General features: G+C 44.4%; 1 long non-coding RNA gene across 2 annotated transcripts in view; it reads right to left on the bottom strand.

Moving 5' to 3' along the window:
* Positions 1–2,972: 2,972 nt before the first annotated feature.
* The window catches only part of LOC122540739 (uncharacterized), a 40,678-nt gene continuing 21,089 nt past the window's right edge, over positions 2,973–22,561 (bottom strand). Inside the window, exons 2-3 of one of the 2 annotated variants that reach the window (XR_015752013.1) lie at positions 11,446–11,560; positions 2,973–5,984 (exon numbers count right to left, since the gene is read on the bottom strand). This is a non-coding gene — a long non-coding RNA (uncharacterized LOC122540739). The remainder of the gene's footprint in view (positions 5,985–11,445; positions 11,561–22,561) is intronic. The other variant, XR_006309397.2, reaches the window with a different exon arrangement.

A 22,561-nucleotide genomic window follows, 5' to 3' on the forward strand; every position in this document is an offset into this window, starting at 1 on the left:
CCTTTGGTGGTGGTGGTGGTGGTCGGGGGTGGGGGGGAGGTGGGTGGGAGATGTTGGTGAGAATCATTTAGCTCTCTCTGTAACATGTTAATGCCAATTTGGCACAAGTCCCAGGGGTTAGTGAGGAGGGGCTGAGATTTCACACAGACTGAGAAATAAGATCCAAATTTGCTTTCGAATCAGAAACCTGTCTCCAGCAGGAAACTGGAGAAGGTTAAAGCCGTTCAACTGGGGAGGCTCATGGCTGATCTAGATACACTGTCTGGAGAGACACTGAAGGTTTCTGCTTATCTGAAGGAAACAATTTACTGACTGTGCCAAAGTCTTCCACCTCCCCAAAGAGAAGCGAGATATCAGAAAAGGGGAACTCGGGGCAAGAAAGAACCTTTATGCAACAAAACTGACCTCAGACCAATTCTGATGGAATAAGAGTCCTGAGTGATTGTGTTTAATCCAGCCATAGTGCAACACTTAGACATGTCCTTCTTGTGTGCAGAATCAGTCAAGGTTTGTACTAGCAGCCAGAATGAAGCTGTTCACTCAGCACCCCTGTATGTTACATTGGCTCCTGAGGCAACACTCCTGTGATTTTAAATTTCTTACTTGTATTTTACTTCTATGGACTTGTCCATCTCCATCCCTGCGACTTCCTCTGACCTTACAATCTCCGAGACCTTGGTGCTCCTTAATCACTGGCCTCCTGATCTTCCTGATTTTCGTTAATCCACCAATAGCATTAGGCATTTCTCTAGCCTGTACAAAATACACGAGACTTTGTTTATTTAGCCTCTCCATTATTCTCTTTTTAGGAATGTGGTCTTTCAAAAAGTCTTTGCTCACCTGTTTGAAAAGCTTAGGTAGCTTAGTGGAAAATGCAGTTTGATATTAGCGACAGGAAAATGACTTGAACCATTTCACTATGCTGTGTACTTGACTGCATGGAGTGTAGTAACTCGGAATTTACCACTTTTCCTACCTCTGCTGGGTCATCCTACATGGGCAAGTGCTCTCAGAACCAGGAGAAGTGGCAACCATCTCCAAAAAACCTGACTAACATGGCTATTTACCTCTGCACTCTGGTGTTGCTGATTACAATCCCACAATAGTATTTGACAGTGTAACAGACAGAAGTTAATGCAACCATTATTTGCAGGACAAATACAAAAGGCAGGGGCTGTCCCAGGCTGTGAACATCCTTGTGGAAATAAAGAAACTGTCAGGGTGAGAGGCATATTCCACTTTTAAGAATTCACAGCATTAAAAACGATGTTTAACCTTAGTCTGTGCATGCTGCTTGGCTGATCATTGTACTAACCTCAACTATACACTGGTCATCCCTGTGTTGCAGGTAAAGGGCATTCACACTCTGAGACCAATTAGCAAGCTGGTTCAAGTGGAAGAAGAAAAGAATTTTGGCTTCTTCAAAGATCACAGTCTCAAAGATGATGACTATTAATGTTTCAATATCCCTTCTCAAGCCACCCAGAAAATGATCCGTATATCTATTAATTTTTGTTTTAATGGACTCACTTTTCTTTTCTAATCTCTTCGCATTATTGTTTCTTCTCATGTTTAAACTCATTCTTTGGTTAACTCAGGAAAGCCTACTTAGATTGGGTCCTATTAAACCATAACTTCCTTTGGACTGGGCGAATGGTATCCACAAAGGAGGTGGAGTCCTTTCTAAATTGACCTTCCTACAACTAACCAAGAAGGGAGAGAGTCCTCACTGAGGAACCTAACAATCTGGTGGTTCACAGATTGGGGAAACTCACCCTGGTTTTGACAGCAAAGCACACCAAATGACTCTCTCATGCAACATTGCCAAGCAAGAATAGTTAAAAGAAATGTTGGGGACTGATATTAAATGTCTGTGTCTTGCAAAACAGAGCCTTCTGGCTGATGCAGTTTTCTGCTGAGTACCCAGCTGACTGGAACTTTACAAACTGTTTGGCTATTTGGTGTCAGCTCTTCAGGGGTTCGGAATGCCTGTATGACACTTTGTAAAATGATGTCAGTCTGAGTTAGTGATACAACACAGAGCTGCTGAGGGTAGCAGGAAGTCTCATTCAGTTTATGATCTGCGCATTCTTCAGATACCATGAGTCTAGGAGTTTTCACAGCGACCATTTTGTTGGTTGAACCACCAGTGGTGAATGCCAGGAATCTGGATGTGGTTCAAATCTAACTGGTGCCTGGCCTTTTTATTGGACACCTGCCTCAGTTAGTGACACCGTCACCAGGGCAGGTCAGTCAGGATCTTTTTTATTCATTCATAGGATGTGAGCATTGCTTCTGGATGGAAGAGGTCATGGGTTTGGAAGGTGCTGACTAAGGATCTTTGGTGCATTTCTGCAGTGCATCTGCATAGAACACACTGCTGCTGCTGATCATCGGTAGTGGAGGGGGTGGATGTTTGTGGATGTGGTGCCAATCAAGTAAGCTGCTTTGTCCTGGATGTGCCAAACTTCTTAAGTGTTGTTGGAGCTGTACCTATCCAGGCAAATGGGGAGTATTCCATCACACTCCTGACTTGTGCCTTGCAGATGGTAAACTTTAGGGAGTCAGGAGGTGAGTTACTTGCTACAGGATTCCTAACCTCTGACCCGCGCTTGTAGCCATTGCATTTATGTGACGAGCCCAGTTCAGTTTCTTGTCAATGGTAACCTTTAGGATGTTGTGGAAATTCAGTGATGGCAATGCCATTGAACGTCAAGCTGTGATGGTCAGATTTACTCTTGTTGGTAATGGTCATTGTCTGGCATTTGCGTGACATGAATGAGATTTGCTTTCTTGTCAGCCCAATCCTAGATATTGCCGAAGTCGAGTTGCATTTAAACACATATTGTGTTATTGACCAGATCAAACCGCCTCAAACTATATGAAGAAGATAATCTAGACCCTAACTTTTTCTTTTTTTAGGGTAAGTGTAAGGCGTCCTGCTCCAGATGCAATTTGATTGGTCGAACTACTAGGCTTGAAACAAACCACACTTTATTCATACACTTTAATTGAAATACAGACAAAATAAAAATGAAGAATTTGGCTTAATTGTAACTCTGTCAAAATGCTTAACATAATATATATGGTAACATCTCACAAAAACACTCTTGGCAAAGGTAAATTCCGTAAAATAGATTGTCTCACAGGCAATTCTGCCAGCAGGAAGAGAACCCCAGCTTTTAGCTCTAACAGAGAGGGGAATAAGAACTTCCTCATCCAGCTTTAAGACCCCAAAAGCTGCTTAAATCTAACACTAAAAATCCTGGTTCTGTGGGAGCATAATCCCACCCATTCAGGCTACTTCTATTGTTCCAACCTTTAAAAAACCCAAGATCTCACTGCTGTTTACTGTATTGGCTTTGGAGCAGACCATTTGATACCTCTGTCTGAATTTTCCTTCTTAAAAATATCCAGGATAAAATACTCCTTTTAAAGCCATCACAACTGCTTCAGTATCTGAGGAGTCATGAATGGTGCTGAATATTGTGCAATAATTGACAAGTATCCATACTTCTTGACCTTATGATGGAGGGAAGGTCATTGATGAAGCAGCTGAAGATGGTTGGGCCGAGGACACTACCCTGAGGAACTCCTGCAGAGATTTCCTGGCGCTGAGATGACTGACCTCCAACAACCACAACCATCTTCCTCTATGCTAGGTATGGCTGCAATCAGTTTTCCCTTGACTTCTATTGACTTGAGTTTTGCCAGGGCTCCTTGATGCTACACTTGGTCAAATGTGGCCTTGATAACAAGGGCAATCACACTCATGTCATCTCTGGAATTCAGCTCTTTCGTTCATGTTTAAAACAAGGAAGTTAATGGGGTAAGGAGTTGAGTAGTCCTGACAGAACACAAACTGTGTGTAACTGAGCAGATTATGTCAGGTAAGTGTTGCTTGATGAAACCATCTGTTCCTTTACCTTCTTCTAAATTAAGCACCGAGAGGACCTGAGCACGGAACACCAATCTGAAGGTGCCACACTGTTGGAGATGCCATTCTTCAGTTCTAACTGGTGGTTGTGCCAGAGCGAACATTCTGGAGGCATTAAGCGCAGGGAGTTCTTCTGTCAGTATTACCATGAACCAACACAGTGAAGAGAAAGAGGAGGACCTTTCATTTATATAGGTGTCTTTCATGATTCTGGGATCTTCTGAAGCACATTATAGCCAATGGAGTAATAATGAACTGTAGTCACTGTTTTAATGCAGGGAACTTTGCACACAGCAAGATCCCATGAACAGCAAAATGATCTGCTCCCTATCGCGGATGTTAGTGGAATCTTGCTGTGTGCAAATTGACTGCACTCCCTGACTATTTATTGGTTGTAATGGACTTTGCTGAAACCACGAAAGGCATTATAGGAACAAAGGCTCTCCTTCTGCCTTCTTTTCACAAACCTCACATCTTCAAGAGCTTTGTTCTGAAGGGGATTGGGACCACAGTAACTAGATGTGTTAATGAACTTTGACCTCTGTCCGTTTCCATTAAACACACACTAAAGACAAGGCCTGTGCGCCTTTCCTTCCTCAACCCGTTCAAGGCCTTTCACTTATAATGAGCTCTGTTGATGGTTGGGTTTCAACTACTGATTTTGTGACTCATTTTCCTCTGATAAAATTTGAATAAGTGTCAGCTCTTATGGTTCATTAGCTGGCAGCTCAGAACCTGGATATTTTTGCCCTCTGACCTCTTATCTCTGCCACCTCCCTATGCTGTCATTACTCAACTGTTTCATTAACACAATGATTTCAATGTGCTCACTCTGTCTGTAAGGAGCCCTTAGCTTTCCAGCCCTGATTACCACGCACAGGAGAGAGTGAATCTAATTGGCCATTAGGATTTTACCTACCACAGTCATGACAGAAGTCATCAATCACACGTTGTCGTTTGGCACAGTGTGAACCTCCCGAGAACCGAGACAGATCCTGATCGGAGCAGCCCTCAGTTCCTCGGAGTTAACTGTGTTCCAGCAGAGGGACAGCTTGAGGTGACACCCAGATAGCTACCCTCCTGATAAAAACTGGCATGTTTATTGAAAGCAAGCCTTGTAAAAACCTTCCTGCAAAGGCAATGAAACACTGCCCTGCATATCCTGGGGTTCTCTCGTTAATGAGGGACGGGAAAATGCTTGCAAAGAAATATAGAAAGTAAATGTGAGACTGAGAGTTAAACAGAGAGAATGGGGGAATGGACAAAGAGACTGTTTAGCTGTAGAGCAAGGTGGGGAAGGTTGAGAGAGAGCTGCATATGGACTGGAAGAAATATTTAAATGGCATTGGTAAGTCGGTAAAGGTAACATAGATAATAATAGACATGATGGCAGAACAAAAGATTATTGTGAGCTTCCTGTCTCCAAATTTCTTCTCATTTCAACTCTGCCAATGTGATCCCAGTTTCAATTATTATAATCATTATTATAATCTTTATGATTATTCATCCTTGAACTGCTACGGCATGGATAAAACTGGGGAAGGCCGCTCAGCCTCCATAACCTATCAATGGGCCCAATATACTGTTGTAGTGGTTGCTGGATGGTTCAGTTATCAATTCCCAATATTTCTGATCACTCCCATGAAAAGATTGAGATCTTGCCACAAGGTAAATTGGTTGATGGTGAATTGATGGCCAACCTGTTACTGTCTTGATCTTTATTTATGGTATAAATAAAACATTGGATTGATGTGTGAAACAAACTGCTGACTCCAAACCCGTGGCTTCTACCACATACTGGGACAAGGATAAATGATTAGCAACACCACCACTTATGAGTTCCCCTCAAAGCCACACATCATTCTGACTTGGAGTTATTCCTTTAGTGCTGCTGGGTCAAAATCCTGGAACTTGCTTCCTCACAGCTCTATGAGTCTCTCTACACCACATGGGCTGCAACAGTTCATGATGGCACCCCATCACCATGTTCTCCAGGGCAATTATGGATGGGCAATAAATGTTGAAGTGGCCAGTGGTACACCATGTTCTGTGAAAGAAGAAAGAAAAACTCACATTCATTTTGCACAATCAGACATTGTCAAGATCTTTTGTGAAGAATGGTACCTTTTCCTAATCTGAACGTGTCCTCACTTTGTTCAGCTCTACTTACATGGATACAGTAGCCACTTGGAGGAATCATTCCAACCACTGAACAACTTGGGCATCGGTGAGAACATTGGGAGAATCACATGATGGCCAGTTAGAGGGTTCCTGACATCAAGAGCAGAAGGTCCCATTTTCCAACAATATGAGGAATAGCTAGTGCATGGCAGGAGGTTTATTTGTATGTTTTAGCAATAATTAGTATCTTCATTGTTTTGTTATTTTGCTTCATTGACATGCATTTCCCCATTCTCTCACTCACCTGATAGAAACTAAATGGTGACAGTTCCTCAATGAAAGTTGGTATGAGACCTGGAAAGGAGAAAGTGAGGACTGCAGATGCTGGAGATCAGAGCTGGAAATGTGTTGCTGGAAAAGCGCAGCAGGTCAGGCAGCATCCAGGGAACAGGAGAATCGACGTTTCGGGCATAAGCCCTTCCTGAAGAAGGGCTTATGCCCAAAACATCGATTCTCCTGTTCCCTGGATGCTGCCTGACCTGCTGCGCTTTTCCAGCAACACATTTCCAGCATGAGACCTGGAAACCCCAGTATGTCACTTGCTCTTTTGGTTCTCCATCTTTGACACCAGGAGCCAACATCTCAGGGTGTGCTTTGCGGGTTGTGACCCTATGCACCCTCCCCATTCACCAGGACCTCCAGGAGCTGTCAGCAAAGCAGGTGTATCTTCCTTCTGCCCCACATGCCTGGCACAATTGACAGAAACAATGCAGGGCTTGACCCGGTGCATTCTGACATTTAAAGATGATGGAATCCTGGGAATTCACAGCAGCGGCCATTACTTCCCCAACGACCAGTGGGAGAATATATTGCCAAGTGGAGAAATTCGAGGGACATGAAGCAGAGATGATGGTTTGAGAAGATCGCTTGAGAATACTCATTAAGGTTCTCAGAGGGAGTCCCTCTAATTAATTCATTGAAATTGACACATAGGTTGAATTTTACCAAAAATCAACTCTGGTAATTTTTAAATAAAAATCACAATGTTATAATGCTCACAACAGAGCTAGAATGATCTCTCCTCTTCCCAGGACTTACCTGGGGGTCAGAAGCTGCACACAGAAACAATTTTGCATGGTTCTGTCTGGTTTGGAACGAACATTTAGCCATCGGGTTTCTGAAAGCTTTCATTTTGTAAACTTTCTGCACTGGACATAACATAGGCTGAGGCTGAGATGGGTTAACTCAAAACAACATTTGGCATGTCTATCAATGTGGGATACTGACAGACCATCTGCTAAAGACATCCAGCTGTGGAAGCGTGGCTGGAAATTCAGTTTCCCATCTTCTTCCCGGATGTATGTGTTGTGAACATTTGCTGAGTCTTGGCACCAGGTCAGCTATGTATGGGAAACAGACGATAGGGAAAGGTGCATGTTATTTCAGAACCTCAGTCTCTTGTGAATGTGCCACTAAAGAGGGCTGTACGATGGTCTGGAGTGTTGGAGAACAATGGAGGGTTCCATCAAGGACTGCGATTCACAACCCTGGCAATTCAATCCCAAACTTGGTCATACAGCCATACAGCTGTAAACCATAGAAACAGGCCCTTCGGTCCAACTCATCCATGCCAACCAGATATCCCAAATTAATCCAGTCCCATTGCCAGCATTTGGCCCAAATCCCTCTAAGCCTTTCCTATTCATATACCCATCCCGATGCCAATAAGATGTTGTAATTGTACCAACCTCTACCACCTCTTCTGGAAGCTCATTCCATACACGCATCACCCTCTGCGTGAAAAAGTTGTCCCTCAGGTCTCTTTTAGATCTTTCCCATCTTACCTTCTGGTAAGTGTGGCCAAATACAGAGATCTTGGGACACAGGTTCATAGTTCATTAACGGTGGAGACAGGTTAGTGAAGAAGGGGTTTGAGCCACTTGCCTTTAATGCCCAGTGCATTGAGTATAGAAGTTGGGTGGTCATGTTGTGGCTGTACAGGGCATTGGTTAGGTCACTTTTGGAATAATGCATTCAATTCGGGTCTCCCTGCTGTAAGAAGGATGTTGTGAAACTTGAAAGGGTTCAGAAAAGATTTGCAAGAATGTTGCCTGGGTTGGAGGGTTTAAGCTATCGGAAGGAGCTGAATTGACTGGCTATTTTCCCTGGAGCGTCGGAGGCTAAAGGGTGACCTTATAGAGGTTTGTAAAATCATGAGGGGCATGGGTAAGGTGAATAGCCATGGTCTTTATCCCAGGGTAGGGGAGTTCAAAACTTAGGGCATAGTTTTAAGGTGAGAGGGGAAAAATTTAAAATGGGTCTAATGAGCAAGAAATGCTGGCAAATGGGACTAGTTTAATATTAGATATCTGATCGGCATGGAAGAGTTGGAGCGAACGGTCTATTTCTGTGCTGTACATCTCAATGACTTTATAACATAATTGACTGAACATACACTAGGGTTAAAAAAAAGTGTTTTTGAATTCAATCTATGCTGTATGTGCCCTGGGAGAATTTTCAGGCAGTGTGGGGGTAACTTTACACTGATCAAGAGTTTGCATTTGAGATCCTGTTTGAATATTCACTCAGGTTAGATTACTTACAGTGTGGAACCAGGCCCTTCGGCCCAACAAGTCCACACCGACCCTCCGAAGCGCGACCCACTCCTCTACATTTACCCCTTCACCTAACACTACGAGCAATTTAGCGTGGCCAATTCACCTGGCCTGCACACTTTTCAATTGTGGGAGGAAACCCACGCAGACATGGGGAGAATGTGCAAATTCCACAGAGAGTCATCTGAGCTGGGAATTGAACCCGGGTCTCTGATGCTGTGATGCAGCAGTGCTAACCACTGAGCCATCGTGCCGCACATGATCAGTTCATTGATCGATCAAGATGAAATGTCTGCATGGATTCAGACTATTTGTAGGGAAGGGTAGCTGCAGTGGTGGTGCTCAGTTGGAGTTGGGAAGGGCTGGGCAGATTTGGGTACAAGCCATCTTAAGGGCAACGAACAAATCAAAAGCAGATATCAAAGAGATGTGCCCACAAGTCATCTGTACCCATCACGCCTGTACAAACAGGGTGAGCGCCCTGCAAACCTGCCAAGGCTGTGGAATTGGGGGAAAAGCTTTCAGTTATCAAAAAAGAAAAAAGGTGATTAAAACATTCAAAAATGGTTGGGAATCCATTTAATCATCAGTTTTAGAAGCAGGGAAGGGAAATCATAACCTCTGAACTCTAACGCCAACCGTTATTTTGGTCACTGACTTTCATGAAGACTTTGAGCTGGAATTTACAGAGGCAGTGGGATGGGTGTTGCCATCCCACTCAGTAGCAAAATTACTCACAAGCAAACCAGTTTTGAAAAGATTACCCTTCACTAGGGATGAAGGGTTTATGTCACACATTGGTAATGTCCTTACCTCTAAAACAGGGCTACCGGGTTCAAATCCCACCCGTTCATGAGGTGTGTCATAAGATTTTTGAATAAGTTGATTAGAAAATATCTACCCTAAGTGATGGCCTTAATGAGGTAATTATCAGCCATCTTCCCCTGAGGGAAGAGAAACCCCAATCTTGGGAGTTGCTGTTCAATCTGATTGGCTGACAGCTAATTAGTCTCAGCAGAGCCAGAGCTCGGTAGTGGTTGCTGATGGGACTGCAGGCAAATCCAAGGAGACGAGGCATGGGGGAGTCTAGGAATCTTGGGAAACATGGGTGGGGTGTGACGGTTTTTGGGGAGAAGGGTGTTTGGGATTTCACCAATGGCCATGGTATCCCCTTCCTTTTCATTGGTGATGATGAAACCATGGGCTAATCTCCAATCATTCCACCTTCCTCAGCCATTACTGTGGCAGGGACAGAAGCGGGCCCTTAAATGGTCAATTATAAGCCTCAGTAAGCCTAAGGCCTTGCCAAGTGCTTGGGTCAGAAGGTTGACATGGGTTGGGGCCATGTATTTGTCACCTAACCTATTTTACTTGGAGTACAGCAGTTGCAGAGATGTTACGTTCTCCCCCAAATAACGTGCTCTGGAGGCCCCTGTCCCATGATAAATGTAACCTGAGCTGGGCTGAGCTGATTCTCTGATGCTTGAGCTTATGGAACCACAGAGACTAGCTCCGCACACAGCAGGCCTCTGAAGGTTCATGGCTCAGTGCAGGTTGATTCCTTGGTCAGTAATCCCTTCAACATCGGTCTATGGCGAGTGTTAAATTCATCCACTGAGATTATTAATCAGCACTTTGGTTTGTTATTGCTCCCTTCCATTTATTTATTGAATTACACCCTCCCTGGGTGAATTCTTTTCGAATGCTCTTTGTGGGTTAAATGTTGCTTGTCTTCCCATTTCCTCAGTGCCTTACTGACCCCATTGTTTGTGTAGTTACAGGGGAGTTATTGTTGTGTGTAAGCTCTGAGCTCTGTAGAGATTTGGACGGGGCTGATTTATTCATCAGGCGGGAGCTGAGAGTGGGGAATGTGAACTCTGTACTCCACAGGGAACATGTCAACCCTCAGTGCTGTGCACTTACTGCAGGTGCTCTCAAAGTCTTTTTAACCTCCCCTTTAAAAAAGAAAACATTCAAAACTGGTAACCATTTTACCGAGTATTGGATAAAGTTAACAGCAGAGCAATAGACTGTTTAGCCCAATGTATTCACTGTGTTTCTGCTGCACACAAGACTCCCCTTGCCCCTCTAGATCTCATGCTATCCACATCACCTTTTTTCCCTTTCTCCTTCCTGTGTTTCTCTTGACTTGCCTGAGCTGAGGGGCTCTTGCCCAGCAGTGGGCTTCATCCTGCCTCTGAAATGCTGGGTTCACCTCCCACTCCCGGTCTTGTTGGCCAGGAAGGTGGACTAAGGAAAGGCAATGGCCTAGTGGTAGTATTGCTGGACTTTTAACCCAGAGACTGAGCAAATGTTCTGAGGAGCCAGGTACAAATCCACTAGGTTAGGTGGATTGGCCATGCTAAATTGCCCATAGTGTCCAGGGTGGGTTAGTCATGGGTTGAAGAGTGTGGTGCTGGAAAAGCACAGCTGGTCAGGCAGCATTCAAGGAGCAGGATGGTCATGGGAAATACAGGGTTACAGGGATATGTTGGGGGGGGGGGTAACGTGTCTGGGCATGATGCTCTTCACAGGGTTGGTGTGGGCTCAATGGGCTGAATGGCCTGCTTACACACTGTAGGGGTTCTATGATTTTATGAAATCCTTCCATAGCAGATGGTTGAATTTGAATCCAACAAAAATCTGGAATTAAGAGTCTAATGGTGACCATGAATCCATTGTTGATTGTCAGGAAAACCCCATCTGGTTCACTAATGTCTGGTCCCTACTGGGAGTGCTGTGTTCACTAATGAAGGAAACTGCCTTCCTTACCTAGTCTGGTCTGCATGTGACTCCAGAACCACAGTGATGTGGTTGACTCTTTATTGCCTTCTTGGGCAGTTAGAGATGGGCAATGAATGCTGGTTTAGCCAGTGACACCCTCATCCTGTCAATGAATTAAAAAAAAATCAAAACACAGCAAACAATTTGATGACCAACCTGTAACTCCCTCTAACACACACTGATGGCAGGCAGTAAGACTGGGAGAGATTCCTGGTCAGATGTGTGGTGAAAAGAACCATTTTACATGGGTTTCCAATGGTGCTCCTGTTTCCTCCCACAGTCCAAAGATGTGTAGACTAGGATAGTAGCCATGGAAATGTGTTGCTGGAAAAGCGCAGCAGGTCAGGCAGCATCTAGGGAACAGGAGAATCGACGTTTCGGGCATTAGCCCTTCTTCAGGAATGAGGAAAGTTGGTCCAGCAGGCTAAGATAAAAGATAGGGAGGAGGGACTTGGGGGAGGGGCGTCGGAAATGTGATAGGTGGAAAGAGGTCAAGGTGAGGGTGATAGGTCAGACTGGGGTGGGAGCGGAGAGGTCGGGAAGAAGATTGCAGGTTAGGAAGGCAGTGCTGAATTTGATGGATTTGACTGAGACAGGCTGGGGGGAGGGGAAATGAGGAAACTGGTGAAATCCGAGTTCATCCCTTGTGGTTGGAGGGTTCCTAGCCGGAAGATGAGGCGTTCTTCCTCCAACTGTCGTTTCGCTGTGGTCTGACGATGGAGGAGTCCAAAGACCTGCATATCCTTGGTGGAGTGGGAGGGGGAATTGAAATGTTGAGCTACAGGGTGGTTGGGTTGGTTGGTTGGTTGGATAGTAGCCATGGTAAATGTGGGGTTACAGGAATAAGATGAGGGAGCTGGATCTGGATGGGATACTCTTTGGAGGGTCAGTGCAAGCTTGATAGGCCGAATGGCCTATATCTGCATTGTAGAGATTCTATGACACACGATAGCATTATGCTATCTGTATGTTCCCTGGCTCTGAATCATTTTCTAAGCTTGAAGGCTTCTAGTAGCTCATCCCCTTTGACTTTATCTTCCTGCAGTAAAGAACTGGAGCATTGCCCATGCTTGACCTGATGCGATGAGACTTCATAGGGTTTGGAGTCAATATTCAGGACTCGCATAGTAACTTGTACACCATTGTGCTGCTGTACCATTTCGGGTGGATCTATTCCACTGGTCGGGAGAGAAAGACAGGATGAGATCTTCACCTGATGGACATAGTTCATTTGGTGATGATATCAATGACTCAGATACATTTCATTTACAATCAGGACGATGACAAATGAAGAGCTGAAGAAGTGAAAGTCAAGGGGGGGATAAGAATCAACACGATGGAAAACACTGAGAAAGGTAAAAGCACAGGATTTAGGAGCAAGAGTAGGCCATTTGGCCCGAAGGATCTGCTCCACCATTCAATAAATGAATGGTCAAGTTGTTGTCTCAACTGCACTTAGCTGCCTGGCTTCCAGAGCCCTTCACTCCCTTGTCAATTGAAAATGTATCAACCTCATTAGTGCATAAATTCGATGACCCAACTTCTACAACTTCCTGGTGAAAAGAATTCTTCAGACAAGCTACATGGTGAGGGAAGACGATAAGATATAGGAATAGAATTAGGCCATTCGGCCCATCAAGTCTGCTCGGCCATTCGATCATGGTTGATACATTTCTCAACCCCATTCTCCTGCCTTCTCCAGAACCACGAAACTGCCTGATATTGTTCCTGATATTGACCTGTCCAATTTACCTTAATTCCCTTACTGATCAAGAACATAAATACACTCAATAACTTGGCCTCCATTGTTCTCTGTGGCAATGAGTTCCAGAATCACCACTGTCTGGTGGAAGAAATTCTTTCTCATCTCAGTTTTAAAGGGTTGTCCCTTCACCCTGAGGCTGTGCCCTCAGGTCCTAGTCTCTCCTACTTGTGGAAACATCTTCTCCATGTTCAGTCTACCCAGAACTCTCAGTATGCATTAAATTTCAATCAGAACTCCCTCATCCTTCTAAATATTGAATACAGACCCAGAGTCCTCAACCACTCTTGATATGACAAGCTCTTCATACCCAAACATCATTCTCTTCATCCCTGTCTTAAATGGAAAACTTCCCATTGTGTCCCCTAGTATTAGACTTTCCCACAAGATGGAACATCCTCTGAGTATCGACCTGATCATGTCCCCTTGGGATCTTATATTTTTCAGTGAGATTACTTTTTGCAAAGGCTTAACCTGTTCGACCATCCCCTAGAAGGTCAGCCTCTCAGCACAAGAACGCTTGAGTGGGGTTAGAGGTGTAGGTGAATAGGAAAATATAGTCACTTTTCCTGATCTGGTTAGATCATTAAGCAGCTTCCAACATTGCATCTCAGGCAGGGGCACAACATTCCTGTGTCTCAGCTACCTCTAGCCTCAGTGAAACCCACAGCTTTCTTCCTCCCAGTGCTGGCGATGATAGGTCCCCTCCTCCTCTTGAGTAACATGTCAGCCATGATCGAATGGTGGAGCAGACTCAATGGTCGGAATAGCCTAATTCTGCTCAGATCTCTTTTTCCTCCTCCTCTTGACTGCCCCTGTCGAGAGAACTGTCATTGAATCTGGGTGTTGTCGTGCTCTGTATTCGCCAGGTACTCCGAACCTTCCATTCTCTATAGAAATGTGGCAGAGATTACAATGAGCTAGTCCACTGTTAGATTGGAGATTAAAACAACTTGTGAGATTTTAGTTTTTAGTAGCCCCCTCCCCCCCACTTATATTTCTCACTTATTTCTGAGACTTTGCCACTCGTCTTCAGCTTTCATATTGGGCCGCGTAAATGACTTTCTCTCCATGTCACTAACTCTTTCCACTTGGAATGGAGAGGGGGCTTTTAACCTCCATCAGTTTGACAGAACCTAGGTGAACAAATAAGATCACCCAGGTCACTATGAACCTGCCAGGTTCCTGATATTGACCAGTCCAATTACCCTTCAGATTAAAATGCCTCGTGGTGGAGTGACCAGTGTCCCTGCTCTCTTCCAGGTTTCAGGCCCACCTCAGGGTTTGATGGCCACTGTAGGTGGGTCATAATCTGCTAATGGTCCCCCAGTTAACCAAAATCATGCTGCATTGCAACAGACTCCCCATGGAGACCACGACAAACAGCCATTTATGGTCAAGGGACCATCAGAAGAAGACTAACATGCACCCACAGTTAGTTCTCATTTAGAAATATTTTCTCATCAATCTGTTCATTGATCTGATTACAGGCAGTCACTGGGCTGCGAATGTGTTCTGTTCCTGAGTCTGTTTCTAAGTCGATTTGTACACAAATTGGAACACCACAAGACAATGTTAAGGCGCCATTCGTAAGTACAGGAAATGTTCATCTTTAAAATGGACACCTCTGTACAAGATTGTATTTAATCACGAAGGTTCTTATCCCTGTACCCACCTCTGGAGCAAATGGGACTTCAACCTGAACCTCCTGGCTTAGAGGGAGGGACACAACCACTGCATCACAAGCACCTTTTTGTCTCATTTATTATCCAATTTTCCAACCAACCTGTTCAGAAATTTATTACCCACCTCCAGAACAGGTAGGACTTGAACCCAGACCTCCTGACTTAAAGGTATGGACACTGCCGCTACACCACAACAGCATTTTTACTCATTCATATTGTCTATCTCAATCACCTTCACTCGTAACTTACTCTAAAGCCAATTAACCCTTCAGCAATTGAGTACGCTTTCTGGTTCCGACTCCCAAATCCTATTCCCTATCCCAGTCCTTGAACAAGCCCTAGTGTGGACAATTTGTTCGGATGAATCCTTAAGTCATCTCAAGCATTCTTCTGCAGGTGAGAATTACTTTTTAGCCAATTCCGGTCACCTCCTCCGCGCAGCATGTCCTGTGAGTGAAATCTGTGAAGCCTATATAGCCAGTAGTGATAGCTCTGTGAGTATGAACTGGTCTGTGGCCTGCTCTTTTACCCCTGGAGATTCAGACCGGCTGGTGTGAAAATATGCACTTTATCCTGCGATCTCTTGAACTCAATTGTTGGAAACGAGTGCTGTCATTTTAATGCAAAGTGCCTGTAATTATGACACTCTGAGTGAAAGACGGAGGTTACTTTGACCGTTGGATCATTTACAGAAAGTAAGTGAAGTGGCTGATGTTCACCATCTGATTCTAGTTAATGGAACGTAAACAAGCATTTTAACTTATTACATGACAGGAGTCGGGGTATATCAAAGCTCAAAAGATGGTTTCAATCTTCATCTGGGTCTGGGTTCCTCAGTTTCTCACTGTTTTACACTTGGAAGAGAAGAAGCAAATGGATTACAAGATGTGGAAGTGCCGGTGTTGGACTAAGGTGGACACAGTCAGAAGTCACACGACACCAGGTTAGAGTCCAACAGGTTTATTTGAAATCACAAGTTTTCGGAGCACTGCTCCTTCATTAAGTGAACGAGTAAATCATTCACTTAATGGGATGAGCAATGAATGTTGGCCCAGTCAGTGACATCTACATCACTTGAGTAATTTTAAAAACGATCGACTATTTCCCTTTGCCACAAATGTTTTTTGTGTAGACTCTTATGTGACTACTAGCTGTTTCCTATTGCACAATTAAACACAGTTGAGAAAGAATTAAGTTGGTTTCATGTAGTGTTTTTCACAATTAATATATTGCAAATTTCTTTAAAATCAGTAATGTACGATTTGAAGTATTTCCATGGTTGTAGCTGTGTGAGGTCAGCCAGGTGGACCTCATCGAATATGAGTTCCCCGTTTGGGATTGTAAATCTGATCCAAACGGGGAGCCCAGGCTGACAGATATAAACAGGAGTGTCAGAGGGTCTGTCCACTCTGAGAGCTGGCTGTGAGGGAGCTGCAGCAGTGTCTCGTGCCATGCACATGTAAATAAAGGGTGACTCGGTGATGGGACACCAGCCTGTGTGGAGTTATTTTAGTGGCAAGTAAGAATACAGCTATTGTGCTTCTGCTCGTCAATAAAGTCTATTATCCCTGGAACCAAAAAGCTGAATTCCGTGACACCATGTTCTAAATTTCTTGAGGGCTTTGGTGGAGGAACTAAGATGTTTAATGAGCTCTCAGGGAGAACAGTGATCTAATGTCAGAAAGGAAGAATATTCTCTGAAGGGTGATCAGCTCTTACTTTAACTATTCCCTTCATATGAAATCTTCAGGCTGAAGTCAGTTTAGCTTTTCAGCTTGACGTGCAATGAATGGAAGAGTCAGGAAGAGATGCTGCCAACAGTTTGGGAGTAATCTTAATCCTTCGATCGCCCACTTGCATTTCTCTCTTCCTTTCCCAGGCACAGACAGATGCCAGGACCTGGATCATAGGAGCAGAATATGATTACAGGAAAGTAGGACCAGATGATAATCCCCAATAATATTGGGCAGTCAGCCATGTTTTAAATTCAGGGCAGCATTGTTAAAGAGGCCTGAGCTATACATAAATCCAAGTGGAATATTTTCACTGATGGATATCTGGTTGACCGGCCTAACAGCCAGCTCAGCAGGAGATGAATCAAGGTTAGGCTTGTGAAATGTGTATGACTGGGAATCATCAAAATAATCCAGTCCGATCAGCTCCTGCTGTTGTTTCAGCCTTCTGGCTCTGACAGTGGAAAATACAGAATCAGACCGAACTACTTAGAACATGGCTCTGTCGATGAGAACGAAGAACAAACAGTCTATCAGGAAATTTGGGTTTTGTGAAACATTTTGTAATGATTAATTCCTCTTTCTCCCTGAGGATTGAGGCCTTCTTGTATCCACTTTGCGTTGTTGTGTTCTGGGACCAACAAGCCCCAGTGCGGAATCCATTGTGCATGGAACAGATGGTGTGTGGAGGGTCAGAGAGCTCAGTTTTTGGAGGTTTACAACTCTCTTTTTGTTTGGAGAGCCTTTGCCTGTTCCTGATGAAACCTCTCGATGTGTCCAGTGCCTTCCCGAACAAACCTTCTTCACTTTTGTTGGTCACAAGTCAGAGAGTCTCATGAGTCACTCAGGATGTCTGATTCTTCAGGATTGAAGATTGAATGATTTAAGGATATCCTTGTGGTTCTGTTCGCCGAGCTGGGAATTTGTGTTGCAGACATTTTGTCCCCTGTCTAGGTGACATCCTCAGTGCTTGGGAGCCTCCTGTGAAGCACTTCCTGCCGAAGGAAACATCACAGAAGCGCTTCACAGGAGGCTCCCAAGCACTGAGGATGTCACCTAGACAGGGGACAAAATGTCTGCAACATAAATTCCCAGCTCGGCGAACAGAACCACAACAACGAGCACCCGAGCTACAAATCTTCTCCCAAACTTTGATTTAAGGATGTCTTCAGGGTTGTGAGTGAGCGAGTTCTGAGTAGAATACTCTAAGTAGAACATTTGGGCGGCACGGTGGCACAGTGGTTAGCACTGCTGCCTCACAGCGCCAGAGACCCGGGTTCAATTCCCGCCTTGGGTGACTGTCTGTGTGGAGTTTGCACATTCTCCCCGTGTCTGCATGGGTTTCCTCCGGGTGCTCCGGTTTCCTCCCACAGTCCAAAGATGTGCAGGTCAGGTGAATTGGCCATGCTAAATTGTCCGTAGTGTTAGCTAAGGGGTAAATGTAAGGGTATGGGTGGTTTGCGCTTCAGCGGGTCGGTGTGGACTTGTTGGGCCGAAGGGCCTGTTTCCACACTGTAAAGTAATCTAATCTAAAATTTGTATACTTAGGGAACAATAGACACTAGATGACACAGAGCACCATGGATTCCTCAGAGAGAAACACAGTAATACAAAAATAGGAGTAGGCTATTCAGCCCTTCGAGTCTGCACTGCCATTCAATACAATCATCCTACTCAGTGCCCTGTTCTCCTTTCATCCTGTACTGTTTTACCCTTTTAGTACTAAGATCTATATCTAACTCCCTTTGAAAAACATTCAATGTTTTACCCTCAACGACTTTCTGTGGCATAGAATTTCACAGACTCTCTAGATGAAAAAAATAACCATACAGGAGAAAAGGGACAGTTCAGAGGCATATACAGAGAAGATAAGTGGTACAATTCACTACCTTCATCCAATGATCATAAAAACAAATGCACCCACACTCTCCTCTCTCCCAATGTTGCTTATCTTCATATTGTGATACGCTTTACTAATCTGCTGCTTACCCATTGTTGCTGAAGATCATATTCAAACTCCTTCTTAACCCACTGTCATCTTTATGCAATAATTGATGCTGCTGAGATGTCTATCATTCTTCACTGACTCTCTGAGGGGATTTCCTGACCTCGAATGGAGTCAACCCTACTGCTGCCTCAACATTGCACTGATGTACCCAGCCTCCCCACTCCCACTGCCAAGGCCTGACGCCATCTATCCACCCTGCTTCAAGGTTAAACATGGTGACCATCCTCGGTTCCAGTCTCAATGTCAGGCACAAAGCTCCTGTCTTCAGGCTCCACCGAGACCCCATCTTAATACTCAAGAGTTCAGGGGACAATTCAAACAGGAACAGGGAGATGGCCTGACCAAACCCTGACACCACATCCAACACCACCCACACACAGATCATCTGGTCCTTTCTGGTATTAGCTGTGTCTCAATTAACACTAACATTTTAACTTCTGCAGTAAAGGTCACAAGTGAAGTTCCACTCAAGTGATTTTGATGTAAATTCTTTGCTGACATTCTAGTGAGGGAGTGCTGCTGGCTTTTGAGGGAGACATTAAACCAAGATCCTGTCTGCTCTCACTTGAAGATCCCGTGATACTATTTGAAGAAGAGGTAGGTTCTATCTGCAGCATGAGGGATTACGTCTGACTCTGACATATGCTAACAAGACTACTCAGAAGGAATAACCAATAAAATCCACAAATGACACGCAATGGTCCATCATGTGTGCTTCAAAATGGATCTGCTGTACAACTGGTATATTTATTTCCATGTAGGACTGCTTTTGTTCGACTGTATTTTCCCTCTGGGTCAGAATCTACCAACACAGGAAGTGATCCAATGGCACAGAACCATTATCATACAATCCCTACAGTGTGGAAGCCGGTCATTGAGTCCACACCTACCCTCCAGACAGCAATCCACCCCATACCTGCATGTGCCATGGCCAATCCACCTAACCTGGACTGTGAGAGGAAACCAGATCACCAGAGAAAACCTGTGCAGGCACAGGGCGAATGTGTAAACTCCACACAGATAGTCACCTGAAGTTGGAATTGAACCCAGGTCCCTGGCGCTGTGAGGCAGCCATGCTAACCACTGAGGCACCGTGCCACCTCCTTCTGTTATGGCACAGAAGGAGACCATTCAGCCCATCGCACCTGACATATGCTAACAAGACTACTCAGACTGGCTTGTTAAATGAACATTACCTAGTGCCAATCTCCAGCTTTATTCCCATACCTCATTCAACATTCTTTGTAACCAAATAATCTTCCAATGCCCTCTTGAATGCTTTAATTGAATCTGCCTCCACCACATTCCCAGGCAGTGCATTGCAGACCCTAACGACTCACTCAGTGAATAAGGTTTTTCTCACATCACTCTTCCTTCTTTTATAGATCACTTTAAAACTATACCCTCTTGTTCTTGTTCCTTTTCACAAGTGGGAACAGTTTATCTCAATCTACAAATCTCTGTCATCCACCAAATGAACTTAGCGTCTCTTGAAACCTTGTGGGAAGATGAAGTCACACTAAGATGTTTCTTTAATGAAGTGACCTTTACACAATGAGGTTAGGATTATCTTAACTTTTGATTACCTGGTTAATTCTAAAGGGGGTGGGGTGAATGACCAGACAGATCAAAGGGTAAAAGTTAATAAGTTCCTTAAGGTGGTCAAGCAGGTTGGGAATATCCTTCAGAAATGCCACAGGTCTCTTGGCTTTATACATAGAAACATAGAATACAACACCAAGGAAGTTTAATGGATCTTTATGAAACACTGGTTTAACATCAACTGGACTTTGGTGTCCACTTCTGGATCCTGAACTTTAGGAAGGAAGTGAAGGCCTCAAAGAATTGTAGAATAGTTTTATGAGAACACTTTCTAGGATTGAGGACTATGACATCGATATTGGAAAATCTGGAGTTGAAGTGAAGAAGGGGATTTGATGGAGTGTTCAAAATCATGAGGAGTCTGGACAGAGCAGATAGGGAGAAACTGTTCCCTCTGGTAGATTCAGAGGACACTGATTTAAGGTGAAGGACAAGAGGACAATGGATGGCACAGTGGTTAGCACTGCTGCCTCACAGCGCCAGAGACCTGGGTTCAATTCCCGACTCAGGCGACTGACTGTGTGGAGTTTGCACATTCTCCCTGTGTCTGCGTGGGTTTCCTCCGGGTGCTCCGGGTTCCTCCCACAGCCCAAAGATGTGCAGGCCGGGTGAATTGGCCATGCTAAATTGCCCGTAGCGTTCGGTAAATGTAGGGGGATGGGTGGGTGGCGGGTCAGTGTGGACTTCTTGGGCCGAAGGGCCTGTTTCCACACTGTAAGTAATCTAATCTAAAAAGGATGGGCAAACATGGGGAAATACCTCTTTATATAATGAGCAGTTTAAATACACTGTCAGAGAAAGAGGTGAAAGCAGATTCGATCCTGGATTTCAAAAGGAATTGGTAGAGAAAGAACATGGAGGATTAAGGGAAATGTGGCTGTCTGAATTTGCAATGCAGACAGCCTGCAAGGACACAATAGGCTGAATGGCCTCATTCTGAGCTATAACCATGGATCTATCATTAACTGTAATATATTTTTGGGATGGTATGCAGGTGTGAAACACAAAATATAAATGTATTTTGCTTGCTTGTTTGTGGGAGTCTGCTGTGTTACCAGGCACAGCATTAACAAAACTAATTCACCATCTGTGAGATGCTATGAGATCTCATCGAAACTGTTATGGGGTGCTCTGTAAATCTATGCTCTTCCTTTCTGTTCTGGATTGTAGCTCTGCAAATCCCCATCCATTCACTCCTTAAGAGACAGCAAACTGAACATTTGGATGTGTTAGAAATAGGACCCAGAGCACTGGGAAAGCAAGAAATACTTGCAAAACTCTTCCCCCACTGGCTTCACTTTGCCTCATGGCGATAGGGAAAGGACCTGCCAAAACATTACATAATGCTTCCATCTTCTACAGCAACAATGCTCCACTCAACATCAGAGCAGAGTTAATGAACATGGCCAGATAGTTTTAATGAAGATTCAGGATCCTGTACACAATCCCACGTGGGAGATGTAAACAGCATTCTCAGGATCGGAGGTCTGGCCTTTCCATAGAAACCAACAAATGTGACACTTGTAGGAAAGTCTTCAGGAAATAACAATCGATGAACAAGCAATAAAAATCCTTTCAATAAACAAACTTGTTCATTATGCAACAATTTACTTTGGAAAAAAAATATTCTTGGGATATGAACATCAGTTTATTGTCTATCTCTGGTTGCCCGTCAAATGCTGCTGAGCAGTCTTTTAGATTAGATTACTTACAGTGTGGAAACAGGCCGCTCGGCCCAACAAGTCCACACCGACCCTTTGAAGAGCAGACCCATTCCCCTACACCTAACACTACGGGCAATTTAGCCAGGCCAATTCACCTAACCTGCACATTTTTGGACTGTGGGAGGAAACCCACACAGACACGGGGAGAATGTGCAAACTCCACACAGATGGTTGCCTGAGGTGGGAATTGAACCCAGGACCTTGGCGCTGGGAGGCAACAGTGCTAACCACTGTGCCACCATGCCACCCACTTCTTGAACGGGAGTTCAGGACATTCCTTAAGGTTTATCCATCTTTGTAACAGTTCAGCTGAATGAATGAATGATTTTATTGCCACATATATCCAGGAAGATACAGTGAGAAGTGTTTTGTTGCCACAGTTTGATGCCATTTTGAGTTATAAGAAAATATAAAAATAATTTACATAGATAGATACAGGGCAGCATGATGGCTGAGTGGTTAGCACTGCTTGCCTCACAGCACGAGGAATCCGGGTCCGGTTCCAGCCTCAGGCTGTGTGGAGTTTGCACACTCTCCCCACGTCTGCGTGGGTTTCGTCCAGGTGCTCTACTATCCTTCCACAATCCAAA

The sequence above is a fragment of the Chiloscyllium plagiosum genome, unplaced genomic scaffold (assembly GCF_037043375.1).
Source record: "Chiloscyllium plagiosum isolate Xiang-an unplaced genomic scaffold, Cpla_swu_hap1 HiC_scaffold_29, whole genome shotgun sequence".
Taxonomy (NCBI): Eukaryota; Metazoa; Chordata; class Chondrichthyes; order Orectolobiformes; family Hemiscylliidae; genus Chiloscyllium; species Chiloscyllium plagiosum.